Source organism: Canis aureus, chromosome 17 (genome assembly GCF_053574225.1).
Source record: "Canis aureus isolate CA01 chromosome 17, VMU_Caureus_v.1.0, whole genome shotgun sequence".
NCBI classification, from domain to species: Eukaryota; Metazoa; Chordata; class Mammalia; order Carnivora; family Canidae; genus Canis; species Canis aureus.
In genome coordinates this window covers 56,070,363-56,079,080 of record NC_135627.1, presented here as the reverse complement: position 1 = coordinate 56,079,080, position 8,718 = coordinate 56,070,363, and the positions used below count along the sequence as shown (strand labels likewise).

Sequence of the window (8,718 nt, the reverse complement as noted above, 5' to 3'; positions counted from 1 at the left end):
AAATTTACTTCTGGGCCTATCAGATCAGTTGTCAAGGGAGCCTTCATGGTTTAATGCTTTAATTTCAGGCCACTGTTGGTTACTCACAAGATCAGGATTGAGCAAGAGTACTAATCCTATTGCCTGTCAATTCAAGTTAACCTCTATCTTCTTTTCTACTTCCTTATTCCCAGAACCTGTTTTGTGCCCTCACAAAGGCTACAGACACTGCCCTGAATTAATCGGAGTGATCAAACTGACCATGTGGCCAGCATGAATATTCATGAGCCAGGTGAATTCTCTAGCCAGGGCCTCTCTTAGGACAATTCTGCATCCCACGCTATTCCAGACAGGTGCCCCTTCCCTCCAAATACCTTCAGAGCCCTGCAGGAAGGTTACTCAGTGCTAGACTGAGACTCCACTAAGAGAAGTGAGAAGCTGACCCACCTGAGATTTGACATGGGAAGAAAGGCCCCTTGTCTCTGGCCCCATCTGGGACCCAGGATTTTAGTTCCCAAACTTCCAGGTGCTTAAGAAATATCAGGAGGGGCACCTGGGTGGCTCAGTGGTTGAACATCTGCCTTTGGCTCAGGGTATGATCCTGGGGTCCTGGGATCAAGTCCTACATCAGGACTCCCCCCCAGGGGAGCCTGCTTCTGCTTCTCCCTCTGCCTATGTCTCTGCCTCTCTCTGTGTGTCTCTCCTGAACAAATAAAATCTTGAAAAGAAAAGAAATATCAGAATTTAATTTTGGAGTCCCAGATCCAGAGATTCTGATTCAGGAGGTCCAGAGCAAAACCCAGTTCTGATTTTTAACCCTCTCTTCCATGGGATTCTGCTAAGGGTGTGGCTGACCATTCAATTCTCAAATGCAGGGATGAGCTCATTGGTGAGAAAAAGAGCCACAGAAAACAAAGGAGCCAATCACAACACCTGAAGAAGAGAGCTGGTCCTTCTATAAGAGGGAGGAAGACAGGAAAAGAGGTGATGGGGAAGTGGCCAATATTTCATTCTGATGGCGAAGCAGTAAACACTTAAATGGAGATCAGAAAGGATCTAAGAAGGGAATTAGGGAGGAGTTCCCTGTAACCAGGTAGTAGAAGAAATTATTCTTCCATCATTCGGGGTGGTGGGGACAGAGAAGCAGGAGAAATGGCTATGCAGGTAGGATGCCAGAGCTCATCAGCCATGACCCATGGCCAGCTGATGGAGGCCAGAACAGAATGATCCCCAGTACTGAGTGTCACCCAGTGACAACCCCCACCCCGCAGCCTCGTACCCATCAAGGGACTGTGTAAATCTTCCCACAAGCACAGAAGGGGCTCATCAGTAAATCCCTGCCACGTTGGTATTTAAATCTCTGCCCCCCAGCGCTGACAGGGAGTTACCTAGCGAATCCCCAGGGAGGCATTTATTTATCCTGCAAACCTCCCCAGGACGTCTGAGCAGGGTCACCATTTGGGGAGGGCCCTCCGTGGGGAATGTGAATCTCGGGACATTTTCTGAGGCAGCTCAGAGCTAAGCTCCATGTAAGCCTTGCCTATGGGGTGAGAGAAAAGGAAATCACTGAACTGCTTTCTTATTAGCCTGGAAGAAGACAAGATATATATATCCTCTGCAAGGGTGGAGGGGTGGAGGGGGCCAGTGGGAAAAGCTTCCATCAAGGATCCAAGTTGGAGATGTGGATTACCACCCCTTTGGGGGCAACTACATCCCCCATCCTCTCCTCCTCCTGGGCTCCAGTTTGACTTTCATTAGTAACACAGGAGATTGACTTTTTTTTTTTTAATTTTTTTAGACTGGATATGACAGATAATTCTGGGAATTACAGATAAAAAAAGTAAAACGGGAAATCAAGCACCCCCAAAACATCCAGATCATTCAAAACGCAAGCCCAGCTGCTACCACTTGGTCCTGCTTTCTGTGAACACTGATAGAAGACTGCTGGGCAATATTCAAGGAAATTCTCCTTGAAGGCTCATTTTTTCCCTAAACACCCAGCCACCAGTCTGGGTTGGTAGTCCTGCCCATGTGAGGGGCTTGCTTTCCCTCCCGCAGCACCCAGCACCCAGCACCCAAGGACGGACTTCAGGGGACACGTTTAGTGTCTAAGACCTGCTGCTGGAGACAGTGTCTGCAGAGGCTTCTGCAGCAGTGGAAACGTTACAAAACACTTTGTTTAAAGATTTTATTTAAACTATTAAGAATCAACATGCAAACAGCCTACTTCTTCACGAACGATTCCATTTTATTGACTGAACTTTTCTCATATTTCCACATTTACCAGTCCTGAAGACTAAGGAAAACAAAGTGATGCCTATTTTGTATAAAGTTTCTGACTCTGTCTTGAAAACAAAAAACAAAAACCCAACCCAGGAAAATGTGCTCTATGGATGAGGGAAAATCTGAAAAACCCTTATCACTAGGGCTGGTTTACAGTAGGGACCACATCCTGAAGAAGAGGCTCAGTCGCAGAATGGGCTATAGTGAGGAGACAGCAGAGAATAGGGCTATGTAGTAAAATACAGGATGCCTGGTTAAATTTGAATTTCAGATAAATAACAGCAACAAAAAAAACTTAGTATATCTTTTGCAATATTTGCAATACACAATATGCAGACTCATGCTAAAAAAGTATTCATTGCTTATCTGAAATTTGAATTTAAGTGGGTATCCTGTATTTTTATTTGCTAAATCTGGCAAACCTAGGAGAGAAAGAGTCCATAAAGTACATTCATTTTATTGTGAGTACAGTTTGCTATCCACAGCAAGCACTCAGGAGGAAAGGTCTCCCCCCACCATAACTTTGCCTCCAATCTAGGGAGCCAAGGATGTGGCCAATTCTCTCTGGCCACAGGGCTGGTGGAGCTGTTTTCCTTTGGCCCTGCTGCCACATCCATGGTGGGCTTGTTTTCTAAGTGGGCACTGGTGGGGTGAAACTGGCCTCTCCTTAACAAGACTAGATGGCTTCAGATCCCAGAGTCTCAGAGACACCTGGGTAGAGGGAAGCCATGGAAATTTAGAAATAGTTCCAAGTCTTTGTACCCCACTAAAAAAGAGTGTTTCAGAATAGGATGTATAGGTGCCTTTAGCTTGAACAACCAAATACTATTGAATGCCTACTATACGTTGGGCTTGCCGGAAGATATGAAGGGAAGAGAAGATGTGGGCCTTGCCCTTGAGGAACTTCTCAGTGAACCTGAGGCTTGAGGCCACAAACAAATGCACTTACACCTGCATCTAACAACTGTCAAGCACTCCTGCAGCTCCTAAGCAGCCGCACAGGAACAGCGGTGGGACTGGTTTGCATGCATCCATAGATTCAGCCATAAGGGGCAAGGAGCCCAAATGGGTTTAGACAGTTTACTATTTACAGCAATAAGAACATTTTGCTCCAGGTTCCTTGAACCCCCATTCCAACAGGACAATACAATGAGGGCCAGGGTGTTGCCTACACACAGAGAGAAACCTGGTATTAGGAGGCTCTGATCTTACATGGGGTTGCCATCAAACCTGCCCATCCTCCCTTCTGGAGGGAGAGATTATTTTTATTACCCTGGAATGTAAGCAAGTCTGAGAAGGGCATACCTCTTTCTAAATGTAAATAAATTTGCTCTAGAAGGAGTTGCTGTCTCCATGCTTCTACCGACATTCCTGACAAGATAATTCTGGAGCAAATTGGCTGTTCGTGCCTTGACTTGTAAAACCATGAGAGATTCGTGGACAATTGTCTTCCAACAGTAACACACAGCCTTACATAATGAAGAGTTAATAAGATGATTAAGACTTGACTGGTACAAGGAGGAGCTAATTAATTAAAGAATGCTTCAGGGAGCAGCACCTGGGTAGCTCAGTCTGTTGAGCATCCAACTCTTGTTTTCAAGACATGAAGGTCAGGTCTCAAGCCCTTCATCAGGCTCTGCACTCAGTGTGGGGTCTGCTTGAGATTCCCTCCTTTTCCCTCTACCTCTCCCCTGGCTCATACACTTGTGCTCTTGCTCTAACTCTCAAATAAATAAAATCTTTAAAAAAAGGAAAAAAAGAATGTTTCATGGGAAAAGAACTTGAAATTGTCCCTGAAGAACTTAGAGATAATATCTAAGACTACAGCTTGTTTTATCCAATAGAAAAAGGGCTGGCAAACTCTTTCTAGAAAGAGCCATACAGTAAACATTCCAGGTTTGGCAGACCATACACCCTATATTACAACTCTTCAATTCTGCCATTGTGCTGTGAAAGCAGCCACAGACGTAAATACCTAAATAAATGAGTGTGACTGAGTTCCAATAAAACTTTATTTACAAAAACATGCAGCAGAATGATTTTTGTCCCATAGACTATAGTTTGTCAACTTTTTCCACTAGAACACAATTAACATTCAAATAGATGCAGTGCATGATCAATTGTTATAAATGGTGGGAGGGATTCATTCAAGGGAAAGACAGTTGGATGAAGTACTGAATAAGGAACAGTAGTAGAGGAAATACCCAGACTAGGTAACTCCCGGAGTTCCTTATCACTCTGAAATTCTACAACGGTTCAGAGATTTGGTAGAAAAACTACAAACTATGTAGGCATTTTGAGCTTTCTCTCAAATGTTAGGACGAAGTTAGAGTGCTATTAGAATCTTTATATATTCATCTCCAAGATTCTAGAAGGACTAGAAGATTCTAGAAGGCCACAGGCAGCCTTGTTCATATGATAGCTACTGGGTGCCCTGAAATAAGTGAGGAAGGGGTCTTTGAATCTGATGGTCAGTGGCCTGTCTGTAACACTAGGATTAAGCTCCATCCTAACAATGAGGGGGAGTACATTGAGGGATAATTCTGCAAGTAACTTCCCTGAGGCAGAAATCAGTCAAAATACAAAGGCTCTGTCTTGGGAAATCCAGTTTATCATAAGAGATAAAGGCTTTGGAATATGATAGTACATAGTAGAGCTCAAATACCTTCTTTCCCAGTTTTTAAAGATGTACCAGGATTTGTTTTAATCAGGTATGGTAAAATGACAGACATGGAGATAGCTGCCTTTGAAAGAAAAATGGACTGCTTACAATTCCCATCATGCCATACAAGGCCATACAAGGTTGATCAGGGTTGATCAGGAGACAGAAGGAGAGATGGAAAAGCACAGGCAAAGCTTTTAATGTGGGTTTTTTTTACAGGAAGGAATGGCTGTGGCAAAGTAAACATCTGAGCAGGTTTAGGATTGGATAGTTTCAATTGTTTCAGTGGGCTCTAGGCTACAAAGGTGGTCTCAAATTTATCTGTACTTGGCACTGGGGTGATTTAGGGCAGGGGGATAGTGTCAGACTTGAAAAGCCTGATAAAAGAAGTAGGGTTTGGGTGTGGATTCAGGATTGGTTGGCTTGCATGTTGAAGGCAGGCTCATAGACAAGTTGTTTGCTATCTCTAGGAATTAGCTAACTTTGGGAGGGGCGGTCCCTCTCCAGGTGCTCAAGACCTTCAGGTATCAAAGCATCCTAAACTACAAAAAATAAAAACATGATTAATGGGCCCAGCCCCTGGAAAAAATTTTTTTCTAAGGGTTTGTACAGAAAAAAGTACATTCTAAAAGAGTTTTAATCTCTTGAAGAAGGTAATATGGGCTGAAAGAGTTGTAATCTTTATAGAAAATTCTCCCTTCACACTTGGGTGGCTAATGTACAGATTGTGGAGTAAGACCCAAACTAAGGCGGTATGGGCAGCAGAGCTTAGTAACAGAGAACAAACAGGCTTTCAAGAAGGCAGCAATTTGTAGGGCAAAGTTGCTCAGTGTATGTGAATGGTGTCCTTTGTAGTTGTGCAGTGTACGATCGAAATAGCTGTACACAGTAGCCTTGAGTGTGAACCACCCAGAACACACAGGGAAGGGGAGGGTATATCAGCCAAGTCATAGATGGTAAAATCTACTTTAGCGGGTTTAAGCAGGAAGTATATTAGGAAATTCACAGAAGGTTTAGAGAGTCACACAGTCAGAAACAGAGCCAGAGAAAACTCGGCTACAGTACAGAATGCTTCTAGCAGAAATACCACTGTTGTTGCCTTCTGCTGCTTGACACCTTGGTGCTAGAGACCAAACACTAGGCTCAGAAACTGTCGCAGCTGCCCCGGAAGAGGGAAGAGGAGCAGAACAAGCCACTCCAAAATATGCCTGTAGGAGTTCAGGACATGCCATCTCAAAATAACACTTGGATATACTGATATTTTGAGCTGTAGATGCTTTTAAAAAAACAGCAAAAGCAGGAAGAGACTTTCTCTGAACTCATCTTATCTGCCTAAAGACAGGTCCTCCAAAAGGAACTCAGTTGTCATACATACCCTCCCCCAGAGTTTCATCAATGGGGGAAGACTGACTCTTATCATGGGGAGAAAACTTCCAAGTCAACACTGCACTCAAACTTTGTCACAAACTATAAGTCCCTACTACTTTTCTCTTAAGATTTATTTATTATTTTAGTGAGAGAGATGGGGAGCGAGCCTGGGTGGGGAAGGGGCAGAGAGAGTCTTAAACAGATTCCAAGCTGAGCACGGAACCCGACACGGGGCTCAATCTGATGACCCTGAGATCACAATCTGAGCCAAAATCAAGTCAGACGCTTTACTGTCACCCAGGCACCCCCTACTCCCTACTACTTTTCTAAATGCCCATTCATCTCTATGAAAAATCATTCACTTTCCCTATGAGGGCTAAATCCATCCTTTCCTTTCCCTCTTATTTATTTATTTATTATTTATGATAGTCACACAGAGAGAGAGAGAGAGAGAGGCAGAGACACAGGCAGAGGGAGAAGCAGGCTCCATGCACCGGGAGCCCGACGTGGGACTCGATCCGGGGTCTCCAGGCTAAACTGCAGCGCCACCCAGGGATCCCTCCTTTCCCTCTTAAGATGGTATTTAAATCTGAATTTTAAAATCACCTCTTCGGCTTACTCATTTCTCCTGAGTATCTCCCATGTATACATGAGGTATACGTATTTGTAAACTGCATTTCTCTTGTTCATCTTTTATTCCAAGCATCTCAGCTAAGAACTTAGAAGGGTAGAGGGAAAATGATCTCTCCTCCCCTACAAGAGCCAGATGTCCCTTCTTCCATGCTTGCCTAAGGATCAAATCCCTAAATTATATGAAGAGCCCTACATCCAGGAGTATGTAGTATAGGCTTTCAGACTTAGCTTTGGTCAAGAAGGCAAACTGGTGGGACACCTGGGTGGCTCAGCGGTTGAGTGTCTGCCTTTCGGCCCAGGGCATGATCCCAGGGTCCCAGTATAGAGTTCTGCAACAAGTTCCCCACAGAGAGCCTGCTTCTCCCTTTGCCTGTGTCTCTGCCTCTCTTTGTGCCTCTCATGAATAAATAAATAAAAATCTTAAAAAAAAAAAAAGACAACTGGAAAGGGACTGGCATCTGCGCTAAGCGAGTCATCTTAAACTATCATGGTAAAGAACGACAGAGTTTCAAGAACGAGACTGGTGATAAGCAGCAGCTACCACTGGAATTGTCATCTGAGTTCTGGGCTGTCCCCATGCTGGTGGGGCCTGGGGAACAAGGGGTTAGTAATCTGCCTTGAGGAGCACCAAGACCCTTTAAGTAGGCTGCATTTTGCCAATAGCCCTATTCCTGAAACAACAAACGAAATCACATTCTAAGTGCCACATATAATATTTATTACTGAAAGAATCCCATTGTGAATCCTTTTGCAAAGTGAGTAAGTGCGCTTCTATATTTCTTTCACGTGAAGCTAGATTTAATATATTGAGCTTTCTTAAATCAAGGTATACCATCCCCTTGGAGCCTTTAAAAGGATGGAACACCACAAATCTCATGAAAGATGGCCATAAAAAGTCACAGTTTTGACACAACACGCATGACATAACTGCAGATGGTAACTGGCAACTGTCAATGCCATTGTCAGCTCCCTGCCTTCCAAACTGGGAGCTGGAACCCATCAGCTTGGACTGGAAGGAAAGCTCTGTGTGGCTCTAATGCCTGGCTGCGTCCACTCAGTAGTAAAAATCCTCCGAGTACCAACTCAAATGGAGACGTTGGGCCGCACATCCACAGCACGTGTGCTATAAATACCAACGGGCTGTATGGGAGACACAGGTACTCAGTGCTCTCGTAAAAAGCAGCATGCAGATGGTAATTAATGCTTCACCCTGTCCCCAACGCGCAAACCAGAGTTTCTACAGTGGCAGCAACACTGATTTCTGATTTCTTTTTTAAGATTTTTGCCCAGAGAGCTGGAGGCCAAAAGCAGCACATTATGAAAGATTTCTCTGTCAGCTCCCTCAAACCTCAGCTCATAATGGAGATTGGTTCTCGTTAATAGATTCATGTACTCCTTCCCCAGTGCCTTGTCAAATAATAGCACAAAGCAATAAGAGAGGAGTGAGTCCACACTCATAAGCAGCTCACAAGTCCGATGGTGAGGAGGGGGCTTGTTTATGACCCTGTCTGGAGCTGAATCAAATTATTTATGGACCATTTAGATGCAAATGCATCATTCATTTAGCAAACATGCTGCATATGCAGACAATTTACCCAAACAATGGATCTATAAGGACATCCCACTAATCTGGGAATATCCACTGTGCCTTTTCAAAGGGGATTTGGATTTTCTCTGAATTGATCAAACTTGACAAGTAATTTCTACCTAATGTTCAGGCTAGCCTCCTCTCTCTTCACCATCTGTAGGTGAGAAATCCTATTTTCTGCTGGTGATGGGGTAATGCAAAAGGC

The 8,718-nt window shown here is 44.1% G+C and overlaps 1 protein-coding gene across 3 annotated transcripts in view; it reads right to left on the bottom strand.

Annotated features, from left to right (window-relative positions):
• Positions 1-8,718, bottom strand: part of LOC144288048 (uncharacterized) — a 111,163-nt gene that overhangs the window by 65,007 nt on the left and 37,438 nt on the right. The gene's annotated exons all lie outside the window — the stretch shown is intronic.